This window comes from Gobius niger, assembly GCF_951799975.1.
Source record: "Gobius niger genome assembly, chromosome: 14".
Classification (NCBI taxonomy): domain Eukaryota; kingdom Metazoa; phylum Chordata; class Actinopteri; order Gobiiformes; family Gobiidae; genus Gobius; species Gobius niger.
The window spans coordinates 2,210,294-2,231,246 of NC_136865.1; the positions used below are offsets into that span (position 1 = coordinate 2,210,294).

Genomic DNA, 20,953 nt, shown 5'->3' on the forward strand with positions numbered 1-20,953 from the left:
GGGTTCTTCTCAGCCTCAGGCGAGTAAACGAGTAAATAAAACTCTCATTTTCTGATTTACCTGAAAAGCAGACTCATCGTTCTTCCAGCGATTGAGTCTGGTGACGGTGGGATTAAGTGCATTTCCACAGCGGTACAAACGCCAGCAAACAGGAAGTGGAGTCAACCAATCAGCAAAGGGCAGGCGTCTGCCGCTGATGTGGTGTTGTTAGCGGTTCTGCCTTAATCGCACAGGATTATGCCTCACGTAACTCACCGACTGTCAATGTATTTTCGGTCATTCACCGGCGATTGGAAAAAAGCTCTCTCTTTTGAGACTTCGCATCAGGATCCTGTGCATCCTGTGAGTGAGGCGGCAACTCACAAGTGACCACAATCTGATTGAGTTTGAGTTTTCTGACGCCGCCGTCGACGGCACAGAGGGATGTCACTCTGGTCTCGGCGACTCTCCGGCTGTAGATGTCCCGCAGCTGAGACAGAAGACTAGCATTCTGTCACTTCCACCAACTTTGTCAAACGGGGCTTTGGTCACAGACAGAGCAGACTGTGAGAACTGGCATTACAAACACTGACAGAAGAAGAGTTTCTGCTGCACCAAAGTGTGCTTGCGAATCATTTCTCCCCTCTAGGCAGTTATATTCCGAGACAGTTTCAGCCGTGTGGGTGTCACCGGGGGGGGGGCACGTCTGTCATCATGTCCCTGGTCTTGGACACATTGACAATCAATCAGATCATCCAGCCGGTCCAGGAGTAAACCTTAACCAAGCCTTAACATGACAGACAGTCGGCACAGAGCTTCTTCTCTGGTTGAGCTCAACAGTTTCACGACGGACAGATCTGAAAATGGAGTGAATTAAATTGATCGAATCTGTGATAGAATCTGTAATCAGCGACGCGATGCCGGGCTCGGTCGGAGCCCACAGAGAAGCAGGATCGCTGTGCAATTACGAGGCTTACGGAGAGGGCTGAGAGGTTAGTGCACGCCTGTATCAACATGGCATTCAAACAGAGATGCAATTAGCCAATCACAAAGGCCACCGGTATTAATGTTAGTAGCATTTTCCTCTGCAGAGCGGGAAATATCTCATTGCCACGAGGTCTTATAGCAAACAGAAATGAATGTTCGGAAATGCATGGGGTTCATGATTCACAGATCATGTCTGCAAACCGAACCTGGATGACGGGGATGAATAAAAGACCGTCGTCTCTGCAAAGCGTTGACTATTTGGACGACGTCCCTGTATCCATTTGAACAACGTAGTGATGAGTTAACGCTGGATGACATTAGGTCAAAAAGAGACCACACAAAATGTACAGACTACAATCAGGTGAATAAGGGGAAAATACAAAAACAACTTTTGCTGCACATCACTGATATGAATATGGGGTGAAAATATATCGCATGTTTTCTGTCATTTTCTAATTGATGTTTTCATACACAAATAAGACCAGAATGGCCAAAATGCATTATTAAACAAAACAAGCTAAACTCCTCAGATCAAGCTTAGATATTCAAAAACAAATGACACATTTCCAAATCAATCTCCAGAGAAACATTGAATCATTATTGAGTTATTGGGTAAGATTGAGACCAAATGTGCCCAAAATCTGAAAAATAAAAAAATGTAATTATGTCTTTAGATCAGGACGAGACTGGACTAAACCAGAACTAAAAAACAACCAGAGCTGTGGGCTGTTAAGGGGAGACACTGCAGGATATCGGCAAAAGAAATCTACACAATGAGTTTAATTACTGCACTGATAAAGTCTCCATAGATTCACTGTATGAGTCATCAGATATGGCATCTTTTTTTTTTTCAATTACAGCGATAATAGAAGCCGGTGTATACTCAGACGTTTGAGCCTCGGGGTAAAGCGGCGGAAGGTCTCATGAGCCGGAGCACTTTGGTGCCACTCACCGGCAAAAGGCTGAAGAAACAGCCCAGTGTTAAATCCACATGAAGTCAGCGGCAGGTTCAAGAAACGTTGGAATGTTCATGATCACCGCATTGCATCGCCAAAGGAAGAGTCCCAAAAGAACCGCGTGTGCAGCTGTGTTTGAAGTGAAACTGCGCGAGCGTACGGACATGGAGCTGATCGGATCATTGTTTAGGAAGTGGTTTGTGACGACTGAGACGCAGATCACAGGAGAAGATCTGAAAACATTCACCTTTTTACACAAGGGATGAAAGAATGTTAAAGGATCTTTTAGGTTCAAAACTTTAGATATTGAAAAAACGCAACAACTTCAAAATAAGGTTAAGTTCAAGTCTCGGAAATGTCGCCACAATGTGAGAAAACAGCATATTTGAGAAAAAAGCAGCTGAAGGCACAACTCCAGCAACACATCTACAGAGAAACGTAGTTAAAAACCTTGTAGTGAAGAGGGGGGGGGGGGATGTGGACATTGAGATTCAAAGTGTGCCTTCTCTTCGCAATTGTCGCGCCTGTCTCTCCCTCAGAGCAGGACATTTCCCTCTGTCTGTAACAAAGCTTTGTCCGTATTGATCCGTTCGTTAGTTTCCCCCTAAATCACCAAAGCCTCCGCACGCCGGGCTCGCTCTGACACCGCGGCACAGGAGCGCGCGCCGCGGAGTGACAGGTCCCGCCGCTGACCCCTGAGCGGACACAGTGACCAGCCAGCGCGCGTCTTTTTTGGAAGGGGGGCTCCGACCCCAGCCCCGCAGCCTCCCTCCCTCCCCCCCCCCCTCCACTCCATCAGCCACACTCGCGCCCCCCCCCCCCCCCTTTGGCCCTGACAAATGAGCAGTTTTTCAACACTCGGAGGGTTTTCCTATTGCGTCACGGCGGGTGCATGTTCAAACCCCAGGAATCTGCGGGAAGAGGCTTTGTCATGCGGAGACACGTGCGCGGCGTGCCCACAGCGGAGTCGTACCTTCAGGTGAGTGCTGCGCGGGGGGGGGGGTCCTCGGTCCTTCCTCCACCTCTTCTTCTTCTTCTCCTTTTATCGCAGCATCAAAGAAAATAACTTTTCCTCTTTCTGATCCATGGATGTGTCCCGAGAAAGATGCCCGCCGAGAGGGAGCGGGGATGCGCAGGGCTGTAGCGGTCCACAGAGGAGGAGGAGGAGGAGAGGAGCTGGTGCTGAGGGAGGGAGGGCATCTGACCGACTGCCTTCAGAGCGCGGACTGCACTGACTGCTCATCCACAGACGCGCGCGCACAGGCGGCAGGCGCTCGCTCCTCCTTCCCCGCCGTGTGTCGTGTTTTACGCGCGTAAAAAAAAGAGCAAGCCACAGGCGGCGGAGGAGGCGGCGAGAGGGGAGGCCGCAGGCTGGAGGAGCTGCAGATCTGAGACCGCAGGTTTGAGGCACTTGTGTTTCGAGGAATCGGAATTCGAGGGAGAAAAATTGCAACAATAGCAAAATGAAAAAAGCAATAAAAACAAAAAACGACGGGACAGTACATGTTAATGAACATATGGACACAGGGGCACAGGGAGAAGAGCCAGGGGGAAAGTACACAGCCCTGAGAAGTTACAAACACTGGAACTCCTCAGGGCTGTGTACTTTCCCCCAACTCTTCTCCCTGTACACAAACTGCTGCACCTCCAGTCCGTTAAACTGATCAAGTTTGTGGATGACACCACCCTCATCAGGCTCATCTCGAACGGTGATGAGTCCGCCTACAGGAGAGAAGTGGACTGGCTGGCGTCCTGGTGCAGCCACAACAACCTGGAGCTGAACGCAGAACACAGAAGACAGTGGAGATGATCGTGGACTTCAGGAAAGACTCTCCTACCCCATCTCCATTGTGGACTCCTTCATCATCACCCAGGACAGGCTCAAATGGGAGCCAACCATCATCTCCCTCATTAAGAAGGTCCAGCAGAGGATGTTCTTCCTGCGGCAGCTGAGGAAACTTAAAATGCTGGTGCAGTCCTAGACGTCCATCATCGAGTTCATCCTCTCCTCCTCCATCACCGTGTGGTGCATCCTCACCTCCTCCATCACCATGTGGTGCATCCTCACCTCCTCCATCACCATGTGGTGCATCCTCACCTCCTCCATCACCATGTGGTGCATCCTCACCTCTTCCATCACCGTGTGGTCCATCCTCACCTCCTCCATCACCGTGTGGTCCATCCTCACCTCTTCCATCACCGTGTGGTCCATCCTCACCTCCTCCATCACCGTGTGGTGCATCCTCACCTCCTCCATCACCGTGTGGTGCATCCTCACCTCCTCCATCACTGTGTGGTCCATCCTCACCTCTTCCATCACCGTGTGGTGCATCCTCACCTCCTCCATCACCGTGTGGTGCATCCTCACCTCCTCCATCACTGTGTGGTCCATCCTCACCTCCTCCATCACCGTGTGGTGCATCCTCACCTCCTCCATCACCGTGTGGTCCATCCTCACCTCCTCCATCACCGTGTGGTGCATCCTCACCTCCTCCATCACCGTGTGGTGCATCCTCACCTCCTCCATCACTGTGTGGTCCATCCTCACCTCTTCCATCACCGTGTGGTCCATCCTCACCTCCTCCATCACCGTGTGGTCCATCCTCACCTCCTCCATCACCGTGTGGTGCATCCTCACCTCCTCCATCACCATGTGGTCTATCCTCACCTCCTCCATCACCGTGTGGTCCATCCTCACCTCCTCCATCACCATGTGGTGCATCCTCACCTCCTCCATCACCATGTGGTCCATCCTCACCTCCTCCATCACCGTGTGGTCCATCCTCACCTCCTCCATCACCATGTGGTGCATCCTCACCTCCTCCTTTACCGTGTGGTCCATCCTCACCTCCTCCATCACCGTGTGGTCTATCCTCACCTCCTCCATCACCATGTGGTCCATCCTCACCTCCTCAATCACCGTGTGGTGCATCCTCACCTCCTCCATCACCGTGTGGTGCATCCTCACCTCCTCCATCACCGTCGCTACAGACCGGGACAAGCATCGACTGCAGTGCAATGTGCTGCTGCTGAGAAGGTGATTGGCTGTGAACTCACATTTCTCCAAGACCTGTTCACCTCCAGGACCCGGAGGCGTGTGGGTCGGATCACAGCTTCTCACCCTGGACAAGGACTATTCACCCCTCTCCCCTCAGGCAGGAGGCTATGGTCCATACAGACTCATACCTCCCGCCACTTGAACAGTTTTTTCCCTCCAACGTCAGACTCATGAACAAAAAACAAGACCCATAACTCAGTTACAGACTCATGGATGAAATCTCCCACGACATGGGCTTCTTTCCATCTCACTCACACTCTCACTCCATTTGGCCTGTTGTACATTGGATTGGAGCACGAGCGCTAACCACTGTGCCACCGTGCCGCCCTTTGTCTCTCTGATCAGGTGATCAGGTTCACTATGTACTGCAGGATGAGAGACTGTTGTACTCAACAGGCGACATTTCCAAGCCCCAAAGTGGAAAGGATAAAATTTTATATTAAAGCTGAAAAAAAAAATCTTTAAATTACTGTATAGATGATGGGCAAATATAATTCACGTGTAGAATAATTGAAGATTTGATGTTTTATTTTGGATGCTGTATTTTGATGTCTGGCTTCATTTCACTAAAACATGTTAAAAATACATCCAATTCAATGTAAAAAATAGTGTCTGAAATTCCCTCTCCAGTGTCCCACGACCCTCCAGAGGCTCCCGACCCCCACTTTGGGAACCACTGCTAGAGGCCACTGTGATGGAGAGTAAAGGCGCTAAGATAAAGCACTCCTACAGCCGCTGGCTCACAGAGAGTCTAATACCCACACGTTTCCAGTTCATTTTTCACATTTTAAAGGGGGGGTATTCTGCAAAATCGACTTTTTCAAGCTTTCCATCATGTTATTCTGTCACTCCCTCATTAAAAACATGCCTGAAGTGTTGCCTTGGCACATTCACGTATTTTTGAGTAATCTGTAAAAACTCTGATGGCGGCCATTTTAGGGATAGGTTTCCTGAGTCCTCCTCGGAACTCAGTGTGATATAGACTGGTACTATGTGATTGAAAAAAGCATAATACCCCCTCTTTAACTTTACACTATGAATAGCCTGCGCACAAAACCCACTTTGTTCAATGTTCCAGTTATGGGACAGATTTTTACAAACATACAATAAATGTTCTAATCTTCACAATAAGGTGTTCATTATTGCCCTGTTGGAACCTTTCTACATGGAATTACATGGAACAAATGTATCCCACGAGTAGGGAGAAGGGAAATCCGGTGCAGGGCCTTTCAAATTGAGACACAAGTCGCCGTTTTAAGCATGCTGACAAATCAGTGGTGCCGTGATGAGCACAGCTTGAGCTCAGAACAGGCCCAGCGAGGGCTACGACAATGTGGTGGACACAAGGGGGGACATGATTTAAAATGATTCAATCATGAGAGTGATTTTTTACTTTATTTTTCACAAATGTTGTTTTTTTTACAAAAGTAACGAAACAGCAGACCACAAAACAAAAGCACAAAACATCCAGGTGGCACACGTACAATGCCATTAGACTGTTACTCTTAATACTTTAGGTTCTCTGATTTTCTTAGCTCTTGAGGAAGATTACCTGAATAGACTGTTGTGAAGTCGTATAGCAAGTCCAGTCCAGTTCTGTTTTTATTTTACCACCATTGTCCAGTAGGGTGTGATCTTGGTACAGCCCCAAAAAACAGGAAAATGGTCTGCTTCATGTCACCACAGTCTCTCCAACACGCAGCTTTGTCTGGATCCTCACTCTGTTTACTCTGAACATATGGCCAAATGAAGAAAACAATGTTTTTCCATGTAAATACCAGAAGAAGAGGTAATCATGGCAGTCTTCCACATGTTCAGATGAATACATCTGCTTCTTTTGCCATGTTTTTAATGTGTGCAGTTGAAAGGTTTCTTGTAGCTTGTAGACATAAACATGATATTTGTTTCTTAGGAATGTTACCTTTACAAGATTTTAACCAATCCATCTTCCTCTTCCTCCATAAAGTTTATATTCCTGTCATAATTGTGCCTCAGCTGAAAATATCAGAACAAATCATGTTTTTGTAAATTGTGTTTCTCTGGAAGTTGTGAGCAACTTCCAGAGAAGGAACCTTTTTATCTAAAAAAAAAAAAAAAAAAAGCCCATTTTCCTGCGATGCCTTTTTGAGACCAATTCACTAAACCACAATCTGTCTTTGAAGGTAAAAACTCAAAATCGTAGGCTGGCCATCTCAAAAATCTGGCTCTCCTCTCAGTATTGCTGTTTTTTAGCATTTTGTCCCAAATTTCTACTGGTATTATTATTATTATACATGTAGGTAGCAATTGTGAATTTAAATGTTTCTTGAGAAGAGGTTTGTCACCAAGCATGGACCAGCCTATCAGTCCTCACAGCTGCTGCTTTGTAGTCATTTTCCAAACATATCAAAGCCGATCCGCCCTCCTCCTTTTGCTTTTGCCCAAATAAAATGTGAGATCATTCTATTCCAATCACTAAATTGTTTGGGGGGTTGGCAGTGCCTGGAACAGATAGAGAATATTAGGGAGCACTTTATAATAACTACACTTTATTAAGCCTCAATAAATGATGAATTAACACTTAATTCATCATGAACAATTCATTAGTTAAGTGTGACTAACACTTAGTAACTACTTAACTGCTACGGTTAATGCCTAACACATGAATAATTCTTCACATACTTGATTTCATTGTTAAGTAAGTGTTAGACACACTTGACTAATGAATTGTTCATAATGAATTAAGTGTTAACTCATAGTTAATTAAGGCTACATGAGGTGCAGTTATTATTAAGTGTTACCGAATATTATTTGTGACTGTTCGTGGTCTTTTTATTTATGTGTTACAATAGTTGGCTTTGGGAAGAAAAAAAAGCCAAACCAAGAGATGATGTTAAATATCATTACACTCTCATTGAAGGACTGATAAACCCTTGTTAAAATGTGGTCACTGACCAAACCTCTCAGTGACGCAGCAGGAAAACCCTGTGCTGTGTCAACACGTTTATTAAATGTATTCCTAAACACTTGAACAAGTTTGTCAAGACATTACTAATGTGGAAATGATACATACTGCTTGGTTTTATCTAGTGACAGACTTACAGCATGAATGAAGGCATTCCATCATTTATTCATAGGCCTTTTTGTTTAGTTTTTTTTTAACATGTGCATTTAACTTACATAAACGAACACATTTCAGAAAACTTGACTGATCTCTGTGACATTTTGTTCCGAAGTCGGTTGTAGAATGCATCGGCATGAACCTCATAGGCTTCAAAAATGTACACGGAATTCGGCTCCCCGTCCAGCAGATGCCCAGAACCCGGCCTGAATGAAGCCAGATCCTGCTCCAGATGTTTGTTGCACGTTGTAACATGGTTGTCAGCTAAATATAATTCCCCTTTAAATGATTATGTTGCTCTTGACTCAGTTGTTATAATCCTCTAAATCACACACAGTGGCTTCTAACACTGCAGGGGTCCTGAATCTGCAGCTCCTCCGGCCTGCAGGTGGATGACATTGGGAGTAATGATGATGATGATGATGAGGAGGAGGGAGGGACCGGCAGCCAACCAGAGCGCAGCCTGCAGCGGAGCCTCGCACACTGGCACGACTCCCTGTGATTCCCACGGTGTGCTTTAACTGCCACTGTCCACTGAACCTGCGACAGTCTGCCCCTAAAGGCCGCCCCCTGCTGTCAGGAACGCACACGGCAGGTCCCGGACCCGCCGGGTTCTCATGATGGGCTCTGATGGAAGAGAGCCGAACTGGCATCAAGCGACCTCCACCTTTCCAAGACACATTACCGCGTGTGGACTCCTCAGGCGTGCTCTTCTGCACACGCTGATGGAGCACATGGGAGAACCACCGGAGGTATCCAAGTCTTAATGGGACAACAGCGCACTGCAGGCCGGCTTTGGGCTGGTTTTGGGCTGGTATGGTCCTATGTACTTAAGCTTTTTATCAGGTCTATTTTGAGACATCCACACACTGCAAAAAGGCATCTAGAAATACATTATTATGTACAATAAAAGTACATTAATCTCTGAATAAGTATATTTGCCTGGGATTTGAGAAAGTCAGTAGAGTAAGTTGGCAGTGGAACATGAGCCTGAAAAGACCAGGTGTCGTTAGAAGAATTTTGTTGGACATCTTTGTTTACCTGCACAGACAGAGGTCCAAACAACTCTCTTTCTTCAGTTGTGGAACGTGTTGACAAATGTGTATCCATGTCTTGCAAAAGCTGATATCTCTTACCATTCTTTTTCCACACGATATAACATATAACTTTTTTTTTTATCACTGTCTGACATGAAACCAGAACTAACTTTTACTTTTTTAGGTATGCGTCTTATTATTTCTATTTGCTAAATGTAGCTTAGCTTTTAACTGATGTTTATTTTTGCTAGGCCTATTTATTATTATTTATCAGCACCTTATAATTAATTAAATTGACATTTAATAGTTATTAATATTTATTTTGTATTTATGTATTTTACCTCTCGGTCTTATTTTTTATTATCCTATTATTCAATTTTACTTACGTACTTTTATTTATTTTAACAATTTTTATGCTCTCCCAGTTTCCTCTGGAGGAGCCCTCTGCCTCGGGAGCGGTGATTGGCTGTGGCTGCTGGGGGGCTGTCTTGTGGGTGTCTGGATGGAGGTGTGGTGTTGTCCGGGCACCCTGTGTTGGTCCCTGTGGCTGCAGCCGAGGTGCCGCTCCCGATGCAGACGGCTCCTTGGATGGTGTTCCCTTACCTGGTTTATCTGCACCCAGCCTTATCTTAGCCTTTTGTCCATAATCTCCACTGTTTTACCTTGAGTGTGTATTGTGTGCTTGTGCGGTGTGTCTTTGGGGAGGTGGGTGGGGGGAGTGTGAATGCTACAATGTGTCTGTTTTTTTTTTAATTTTAATTTTAATTTTAATTTTATTTTTTTTATTTTTTTTTGGAAGGAAGTGGGTGTGAGAGAATGTTTTTAAATCTGTAAAGCACTTTGTGTTACATGACATGTATGAAAAGCGCTATACAAATAAAATTGATTTGATTTGATTTGATTGAGAGATGGACTTTTTTAGAAATGTTTTTGTTACTTTTTACACTCAGATTACTTCAAAAACTTTGGTAAAGCCCAGATGGAGGCACACGTCTGGTTCATCCTGAAGGTCCAGGTTCATTGGTTAAAACAATGGTGTAAATGTCCAGTCATCAAACAGATCAGAGAGAAGGCGGGTTCTGTGTCCCAGAGATGAACGTGCTGTGTCTGAAATGTGAAGATCAACCCGAGAACAAAAGCAAAAGACCTGGTGAAGATGCTGAACCTGGTAAGAGTTTGTCATTATCCAGAGTGAAACAAGTCCTGCACCGACATGGGCTGAGGGGGGACTCTGCAGGAAGAAGTAAATGGTATCAACTTATATAGCACTTTTCCACCTACATTAGGCACTCAAAGGGCTTTACAGCAAGGATCCACTCACCCATTCATACTCTCATTCATACACCAATGCACGCAGACCCCTGGGGGCAATGTGGGAGAAGTGTCTTGCCCATCGATCACGATGGGCAAGACACGAAACGACACGAAACGATCACGAAACGACACGCTCTACCATCTGCGCCACCGTCGTCCCATAGAGAAGAAGCTCTGACTCCAAAGGAAACATCAAAAAGAATAGTTAGAAAATAAAAAAAGGACAAAGACTTTCTGTGGTCTGTCCATAATGTCCATCGTCATGTTTGGAGGAAAAAGCCTGAGAACATCATCCTAACTGTGAAAGACGGGGGTGGCAGCATCATGCTGTGGGGCTGTTTTGCTGTGGGAGGGGCTGGTGCACTTCACAAAATAGATGACATCATGAAGAAAGAACTCTATGTGGAAATACAAGAGCAACATCTCAAGACATCAGCAGGAAGTTAAAGCTTGGGCGCAGACGGGTCTTCAAATGGACAATGACCCAAAGCAAACTGACAAACTGGTTACAAAGTGTCTACGGAGAACAAGGTCAATGTTTCTGTTTGAAAGTTCGGATCTCAATCCAGTTGAAAATGTATAGAAAGAGTTAAAAAGGCATAGGCACGCAAGGTGGCTACAAATGTGTCTCAGTTACACCAGTTCTGTTTGGACGTATGGACCAATGGCCGCTGTCTGCTCTGCTTTTTGACAACGACACTAGAGGCCGCCATTGCTGTAGTACCTCCATATCGCCGCTGGTCCCCCATTGAAAAGCATTGGACTTTAGACACGTTAAAAACAACTTTAAATTCTGGTTCCAATTTTTTTGGAACTATCTAGAGCTAGATATTCCTCCTGTGATAACGGTGGGTTAGTCACAATTAAAGAAACCAGGCTGGTTTTCGTAAGAAGAATTTTAGAAATCTCGTACTTAATGAGGGTCGGACTGTTGGAGCAGCGACACGTCACACAAGGGCCGAGTCTACAGTGAAGATCCCGCCCTTATGTCCTTTTTAGGAACATGCTTCGTCAGAGCTGGGGAGGGGGAGTCTGTAAATCCGCCATGATTTCCCCCACGGCCGTGGTCATTCTGGTAAACGGGGAGGAGTGAGCAGAAGCTGTCCATTTATATATACAGTCTATGTTTACTCCTGGATGTCCAAAACGTTTGACTCGAGTTACACAGTTTAAAAGCAATGCTAGTGAAATGTATGTAAACAAAAACATTAAAAAAATAAAAAATCTCTCATTCTTCTGGCATTTAGCAAATAGAAATATTTGCACTTTATAAAAAAGGGTCTGAGCACCAGGGGTGAAAGTAGATACAGTGGGAAAACAGTGAATTTATCGTTATGAAATACCCGGGCGTGATGATTGACCGACAGTCTATGAAGTCGGGACACTGGTGGTGGTAGAGAATGTGAACACAAGACTCAATGAGCGGAGTAGAGGAGGAGTCAGGTGGAGGAGGGGCGGAGGAGGGTCACAGCACAGCTGAAAACAGCCGAAGCAGTGGACGAGGGGGATCATGGGCGATGATTGGTTGAAGCAGGATCAGTGATTGGTGAGAGCCACTCGTGATGTGCGGGGTGTGGGTCACTCCACAACAGCTTTGCAGCAGGTTTATGATGTAAATATGAGGTGGATTTTCAAATAATAAGCAGCGTTTAGCAGCTTGTCATCCAGAGAGGTAGAGAGAGTGCGAGGGAACTGATCCAGACTACAGATTTTCTTTTTATTACGTCTCATTGCTGCCTCCTGCAGATCTTGTTGCTATTTTAGGCTACATTCAAGCCTTTTCAGACAGAATTAACCATATATTACAACCCATCAAACGTGGGCAAATCACTAGAAGCCACTCTCACTTAGTCCAATATGAGCACTTTTATTGTGTTATTCAAGCTTTTTCCAACACTTTTGGACACCCAAAGCCTCGGTATACACATTTTCTGAAGTACATGATCACACAGAAGTCAGGGGTTCATGCTAGGGGGAAGGGAAATTATTAAAAAGTATAGTTGCCTTTTGGTGCTGAAATAATTCGACCAAGCGACAGTGATCAGCTTGTGGACGCGGAGTTGGAGAATCACTGATCTTCTCGGCTGCAGTGATCACCAGTGTACTTCCCAGCTCCCGCCGTGTCCTTACACAGCCCCATGACCAAACTCAAACTGCCAGAGAGGGCGCCTGTTGGTTGGGAGTCCCGTTAACTCCCATTACCCATAACCCGCTTAGATGTAGCTGTCGGCGCGCTATTTGATTTCCCCACTTCCGAAATACGTGCTTGGTCAATGTTGAGACGAGTTGCGCCAGCGCGGGAGACAGCCTGGGACATAAACATGAAGTATTTCCCAGTATTTGAAGCCACTTTAAACACCACAGGACCACCTTCGGGCTGATTGTGCCAGAGTCTGACTCTGCTCTAAAGGCGACATGGAAGCACTGCACCAGACTTACCAGACGTCCCCTGTTACCCAGGACAGTCCCAGTGGATTTCTCCTAAACCACTGATTTGCCTCAGTTCTACAACAGCTCAGTCCCAGGTGTCCTTGTTTTTACACCACAATCATGCCTAAAAGAGCTCAAACACAACGTTTTCATAGTCACTCAAAAGTCAACTCCAAGTTCATAGATACATTTAATTGACATTAGACTTTTACAAACAAAAAGTTTCACAATTCAACCAGCGACACACAGGGATAAATGTTCTTCTGTATAACCATTAAGCCTGCAGGATGACCATATGCCCACTTCAAATCATTTTTTTGTGCAGTGTTGTTTCTTTCTGTCCATTTAGAGACTGGCACAAACTTCACCACATGTATTTCCTCCTGAACGCACTGAAGGGACCAGCATGTCTCTCTCTGACCCGCCATCCACCTGCTGCAGGGTGAAAGCACAGGGTAAACTGGACAGATCTCTGTTTAGATGTCACTGGAACAATATTAAATGAAGCCAGATTTGCAAAGATTTGTTGTTGCTTACAAATGAAACTGAGGTCCACATGGCTCATTTGCATAAGCTCCGACAATGCTGCCGCTAATGCAGCTGTCTCTGCTGAGGTAAACTTTCCTTGATCTCTCCCCTCTCTCCTTCTCCCTCGAGAGCATCAGGCTGAGGCTCATAGCCCGGAGCTGAGAGAGGAATCAAGGGACTGAAAGAAAACTGAAAATATACAGCTATATAATGGAGACTGTCCTCCAACAGAAAACGACACAAGTGGTCGTTTGTCTTATCCCTTAATTACGACCATATAAGACGTTTACTAAAACAGCGCCCCCAAGCTCCCATTGAGGGTATGTACATTTACATTACATTTAACCCGATTCAGAAACGACTTTATTTTACGTAGTGTTTTGCGATGACGATTCCAAAACTCAAACGCAAAGAAATAAATCACAAACTGGCAAAATGAGCCCCACATGCAATAAGTAAAGCAGCCCCAGATCTACAGCCCCGCCACACCTGTGGAGGAGCTGAACGTCCAGCGGTGCCAAAGGCTCTCCAAGCGCGCTCTGCGCTATTACGCATCACACCTCCCCAACCGCAGCAGCGGCTACAGGTCACCACCCTCATCATTTATTACATTATATGTGTGAGCTATAGGTTATCGCCATTTTACTCACAACAACAGCGACACCAAAGCACAACTCACCATTGACGCCTTCGTTTCTTCTCCTCCATATGCGTCAATGCCAACTCCATAAACTCTCCTGTCACTTCCATCTCTGTCCTCAAACGTCCTCGTGTCTCAGACTCCGTGTCTCCCGTACGTCCGGTTGTCCGGTGACCGCGGCGATCCTCGGATCCGCCCCGGGTTCCAGTGCGCATGATGCAGGGAAACACCGCTGTCACCCCGACAAAGTCGGGCCTCGGCTCCGCTGCTGTTCTCCACAAAGTCCCGCATCTCTTTCAGAGTTCCTCTGGAGAACGTGCAGCCAAATGTCCTGATCAAACTGATGTGGTTCATTTCTCCGCAGTTTCGTCATTTAAGGATAAAAATATAAAACATTACAGCTGTGTTTAGCTCGCGGGTTTTTCCAACTAGATTTGACGGACACTCGCTCTGTCCAATGAAAACACGTGAATCAGCTCGAGGGCGTTTGGGCAGGTGAGCCTGGCTCTGATTGGCTGAAGAGTCAGCTACGTCATATCCAGTAATATTTGTTAATAATTATCATCATTATATTATAAACAATCTGAAATAAACTGTTGTAAAGCATTTCCTCTGATGTCTGTGATTTATCTGGACTAAAGCAGGATTTAACCCTATAGCAAAAGGTGCACAGGAGGGAAGAAAAAAGAAAGGGGTTTATGTATTTGATTTGATTTATTTATTTGTACATTTCTTATTATCTACTACTTCTGCATTTATATATTTACCGCAGCAATAACTATTCTTTCTGGGATCCATTTATTTATATTTTTATTTGTTTTTTGAGTTTTTTACTTTTACTCAAGTAATATTATTTTGAAGTAGTATCTGTACTCGAGTGTAGTTCTCTTTTTACTGAGTAAATCTGCAAGCGGCAAACTATACTACTATAGTATAGTAGTATATAGTATTGTGTACTATACTACTAATAACTACTAAATAATTGTGATTTATTTTTTTCTGGGGTATTTTTTTACACATATCAGAATTTTCAACATTGTTTTATGTTTTTTCTCTGCTTTATCAACACTAAACCTTAATTAGACAAACATTTACTCAGGGGTTATGATAAAATTAAGAAACAAAAACATAATTCTTATAGTTTTCATCATGTCACGTTTCATCTGGACCGTGAGGGTTCGCACATACATGTGGTGCATGTGTGTGTTGGTTGATCATATGTGATGTCGGTGGAGCTCACAGGAGGAGCCACAGCCACATGTGGATCACCAGTGTTAAGTCATGTAACATAAAAGTGAGCGTGTACATTTGACCATCTCAGTGTCGTACACTGGCTCACAAAGGAACCTAAAGAACTGGACGCAATTGGACTGTCCAGAACTCCATGAAGCACATCTGTCCCTGCAGCTGTTCATTAGATGTTTACATGATAGGGAATGATGATGATGTTCCTCTGCACAAAACAGATCAGAAATAATGCAACCTCCTCATTACTATTTGATAAAGTCATGTTTACATTTCTATATTTTATTAAAACACATGTGACAGTCGTCTGTATGATTTACATGATGGGCGGCACATGTGGCTGAGTGGTTGGTGCTCTGGCCTCACAGCAAGAGGGTCCTGGGTTAAATTCCCTTTCAGTGTGGAATTCATCTGCACCCCAACAAAAGATAAGAGATAAGATAAGATAAACGTCTTTAGCCCCAGAGGGGGATTTGTCTTTTTTCTTGGCGACAGTGCCGCTCATCTGCGCACACACAATCAGACATGACGAAACATTCACACTGAACACAAAGTGCCACATCTGCAGTGTCTCTATTACATTTGCTTTAAACATAAAACATGTGCATTAGGTGAATCCTCCAGCAGGTGATTCTGACCATCAGCCTGGCTCCACATCTGGAGATGGTCCCCAGATGCTACACGCTCCTGCCCACTGCTCCTGACGGCTCGCCTCAGTCGAAGGAGGGGCCACATGCAGAGACACATTTTGTAATGACACATAAATGATCTTAACCTTTATCTGCACTCATGTGTTTAGCCCATTATGTCATAGAAACACATATGGGTAGAATGATTATTATGACAAAGACATTTATTTTGAATAGAAAAATAATAAAATGTGTAACATTGTTCATATAAATCACAGACATCAGAGGAATTGCTCTATAACAGTTTATTTCAGATTGTTTATAATATAATGATGATAATTATTAACAAATATTACTGGATATGACGTAGCAGACCCTTCAGCCAATCAGAGCGCAGGCTCACCTGCCCAAACGCCCTCGAGCTGATTCACGTGTTTTCATTGGACAGAGCGAGTGTCCGTCAAATCTAGTTGGAAAAACCCGCGAGCTAAACACAGCTGTAATGTTTTATATTTTAAATGACGAAACTGCGGAGAAATGAACGAGCTCAGTTTGATCAGGACATTTGGCTGCACGTTTTCAAGAGGAACTCTGAAAGAAATGCGGGACTTTGTGGAGAACAGCAGCGGAGCCGAGGCCCGACTTTGTCGGGGTGACAGCGGTGTTTCCCTGCATCATGCGCCCTGGAACCCGGGGCGGACCCGAGTCTCGCCGCGGTCACCGGACCACCGGACGTACGGGAGACACGGAGTCTGAGACACGAGGACGTTTGAGGACAGAGATGGAAGCGGACAGGAGAGTTTATGGAGTTGGCATTGACGCATATGGAGGAGAAGAAACGAAGGCGTCAATGGTGAGTTGTGCTTTGGTGTCGCTGTTGTGAGTAAAATGGCGATAACCTATAGCCCACACATATAATGTAATAAATGATGAGGATGGTGAAAAGTCGCCGCTGCTGCGGTTGGGGAGGTGTGATGCGTAATAGCGCAGAGCGCGCTTGGAGAGCCTTTGGCACCGCTGGACGTTCAGCTCCTCCACAGGTGTGGCGGGGCTGAAGATCTGGGGCTGCTTTACTTATTGCATGTGGGGCTCATTTTGCCAGTTTGTGATTTATTTCTTTGCGTTTGTGTTTTGGAATCGTCATCGCAAAACACTACGTAAAATAAAGTCGTTTCTGAATTGGGTTAAATGTAATGTAAATGTACATACCCTCAATGGGAGCTTGGGGGCGCTGTTTTAGTAAACGTCTTATATGGTCGTAATTAAGGAATAAGACAAACGACCACTTGTGTCGTATGGATTTGGAGGACTTGTTGATATAATGAACCTAAATGAATGGGAAAAAAAGGTCTCCCACTCCACACTGCTTCTTTGTCGTTTCATCAGGACATAGAAGCTAATTGGTCATTAGCTCCGTTGTTGGGATGATTCTTGTGTTCATACCGGGGGGCTCAGGGTAAAACTGACTGGGAAAAAAATCTCTTTTCACGAATTGAGATCCAGTTCGAACTGTTCACCTTAAGGCTGGGGGATTTGGGGAAAAAAAATAATTACGATTGATCTCAATTTTCGATTCGATTTTACTTTTTCATAATAAATAATAATTAATTAATAAATTAAAAAGATCTTGCTGATTCATAAAATTAGATACATCTTTTATTCAAACCTGAGCTCAAACAAAAACAAATGCTTTCATCAAGTCTCATCTAACACATTCAATTGTCTCGTCCAAACTCCCAAAAGAAGCCCAAAGAAATGACTGTAAACCTGTCGATTATGAAGTCCCAATACGACTTGTGAGATTGACCAAAGTAGAGATTGCGATTTCGATACATTTTTTATTAATTGCCCAGCCCTAGTTCACCTTAAAGAGTCGTTTGAAAGAGCCGCTCGTCCAGTCGTGTCCAGCCCAGTGTCACGTTGGCCCTGGCGTCTGCAGAGTTATGCCTGGTCCCGCTCCTCTGGTGAGCCCCGGTGCAGTGTGTGGCACAGCTCGTGGTGGTGCATTTTGATGACACATTAGGCGAGCGCTCGCTGGGATTTGACAAAAATGTAAACCGGGATTTGACAAAAACGACAGGCGTCAAACGTAAGACAAACACTGTCTGTCCAGGCCCCGCCGGAGGCACACATCAGAGACCCCCAGGAGCTGTCAGGAGCAAGCTGTTAGGGTTACGGAGAGACAACTCACAGATGTATCTAATACCAGTGTGGCACGCTGAGGACTGCGGCTTGTGAGCCACATGTTATAGACTGAACCTCTGTGTGAATGTTACTTTGAAATAACAATATCTCTTTACCTGCCAGCACTTTCCTCACAATCTACCCCCAGCCTGCAGGATTTCTGCTCATTCTCAACCATCTTCACTATATAATATATAATATAATATAATATAATATAATATAATATAATATAATATAATATAATATAATATAATATAATGTAATATAATGTAATATAATGTAATATAATAATAATATATAATATATATATATATAAAAAAAATAAAAAAAACTCTTCCTCACCCTCCGCGGGCGGTCTCTCTTTCTCCTCCAAGCTCGGGTCCTCTACCAGAGGCCTGGGAGCTTGAGGGTTCAGTATCTTTGCAGTTCCTAGAACTGCACTTTTCTGGACCGAGATGTCTGATGTATTTCCTGGGATCTGCTGGAGCCACTCCTCCAGTTTGGGGGTCACTGCCCCGAGTGCCCCAACGACCACGGGCACCACTGATGCCTTCACCCTCCAAGTTTTCTCCAGCTCTTCTCTGAGCCCCTGGTATTTCTCTAGTTTCTCATGTTCCTTTTTCCTGATGTTGAAGTCGCTTGGTATTGCTATGTCGATCACAACGGCTTTCCTCTGCTCTTTGTCACCACCACAATGTCCGGTTGGTTCGCCATTACCATTTTGTCCGTCTGTATCTGGAAGTCCCACAGGATCTTGGCTCGGTCATTCTCGACCACCTTTGGAGGTGTTTCCCACTTTGACCTTGGGGTTTCCAGCCCATACTCTGCACAGATGTTCCTGTACACTATACCAGCCACTTGGTTATGGCGCTCCATGTAAGCTTTCCCTGCCAGCATCTTACACCCTGCAGTTATGTGCTGAATTGTCTCACTGGCCTCTTTGCACAGTCTACACCTGGGGTCTTGTCTGGTGTGGTAGATCTGGGCCTCTATTGCTCTGGTGCTCAAGGCCTGCTCCTGTGCAGCCATGATGAGCCTCTGTGCTGTCCTTTAGTCCGGCTCTGTCTAGCCATTGGTAGGATTTCTGTATATCCACCACTTCAGTTATGTTTCGGTGGTACATGCCGTGTAGGGGCTTGTCCTCCCATGACGGGACCTCCAGCACCTCATCTTCTGTTCCCCATTGTCTGAGACATTCACTGAGCACGTCATCTGTCGGAGCCTTGTCCTTGATGTATTTATGGATCTTGGATGTTTCATCCTGGATAGTGGCTCTCACACTCACTAGTCCTCGGCCTCCTTCCTTACGGCTAGCATACAGTCTCAGGGTGCTGGATTTGGGGTGGAACCCTCCGTGCATGGTTAGGAGCTTTCGCGTCTTAACATCTGTGGTCTGTATCTCATCCAGCTTATTATTCCTGCAGGGTATCTGATTACTGGTAGGGCGTAGCTGTTTATTGCCCGGGACTTGTTCTTGCCATTGAGCTGCTTCTTAGGACCTGCCTTACTCGTTGGAGGTATTTGGCCGTAGCCGCTTTCCTTGTCACCTCTTCGAGGTTGCCATTTGCTTGTGGGATTCCGAGGTACTTGTAACTGTCCTCAATGTCTGCTATTGTTCCTTATATATATATATATATATATATATATATATATATATATATATATATATATATATATATATACCACTCAAGTGGTAAGTCACCCGACTTGCACACAGTAGACCCCGGTTCGAATCCCCGTTGGGGAAATGGGCTGCCAGTGTGGGTCCTTAGGCAAGACCCTTCACGCTACTGCCTACCTCATACAATGATGAGAGACAATGAAATGAATGACATGCCAGCTCAGACGTCGCCCGGCCAAACAAGGTCTGCGTCAGGTGCTGGGGAACCAGAGCACCTCGATGTAAAATGGGCTACTGGAACAAGGCGGAAATGGGAGAGATGCGAGAACAGGGCTCTGATGGAATGCTACTACTCCAGTAACCCTAGTCAGAGGGGCTACATGCAGAGGATGTGGGAGAAATGGTTACTTCGAAACCCACAGTCCAAACTCACGGCGAAACAACTAGTAGCTCCATGCATGACCATGCCATGCATGGTCAGGCTCCTTCCTATATCAGTGCTCTGGTTCAGCCTTACACCCCTGCGCGGGCTCTGAGGTCTGTGGATCAGAACCTGCTAAAGGTTCCACGTACAAGTTTTCGTACCAGAGGTGACCGATCCTTCCAGGCTGTTGCTCCCAGGCTCTGGAATGGTCTTCCGCCCTCTTTGCGCTGTATTGACTCTGTTGTTTCTTTCAAATGCAAACTTAAGACGCATTTATTTGTCCAAGCTTTTAATTAGCTACTTTTGGGCTGCTGTGATTTCTGTGTTGTTTTGACCCCTTTTTTATATTGTATGTAACTTCTGTTTTTAACTGTGTTGTGAAGCACTTTGTGGCCTTTGCCTGTGAAAGGTGCTATATAAATAAAGATTACTTACTTACTTACTTACTTACTAGCTCAGTGTTCCAACATCCACAAACGGCAACTGCTATCACAACTTGAGATTGACGAGGTACAACACCAATGCTCCGGCAACGGGGAGCCAGGACACCAGGTCAGAGGGGAGTTAACACCAGCCCTCCCAATGGAGATTGGGTACGAAGCCCCAATAAGCGCAATCACGCTGAACGAGGCAGCGACTGACCTGAAAAATAAGATCATGGCAAAAATGTCCAGCAGGCAACCCCGAAGCCAATTACAGAGGCTAAGAGAAGTACTGTCAGAAAGTCTCCTAGAAGATGTGAATGCAGCTCTGAGAGCAATTCCTACATCAACCATCACTGAAACCAATGAGCTGATATACTCCACAGCAGCAGTGATCCT

At 45.3% G+C, this 20,953-nt stretch overlaps 1 protein-coding gene across 1 annotated transcript in view; it reads right to left on the bottom strand.

Annotated features, from left to right (window-relative positions):
* Window positions 1-2,915, bottom strand: part of calcr (calcitonin receptor) — a 137,162-nt gene extending 134,247 nt beyond the window's left edge. The window contains exon 1 of the mRNA XM_079570544.1: window positions 2,896-2,915. The gene's annotated coding sequence lies outside the window, so the exon portion shown is untranslated. The remainder of the gene's footprint in view (window positions 1-2,895) is intronic.
* Window positions 2,916-20,953: the final 18,038 nt, after the last annotated feature.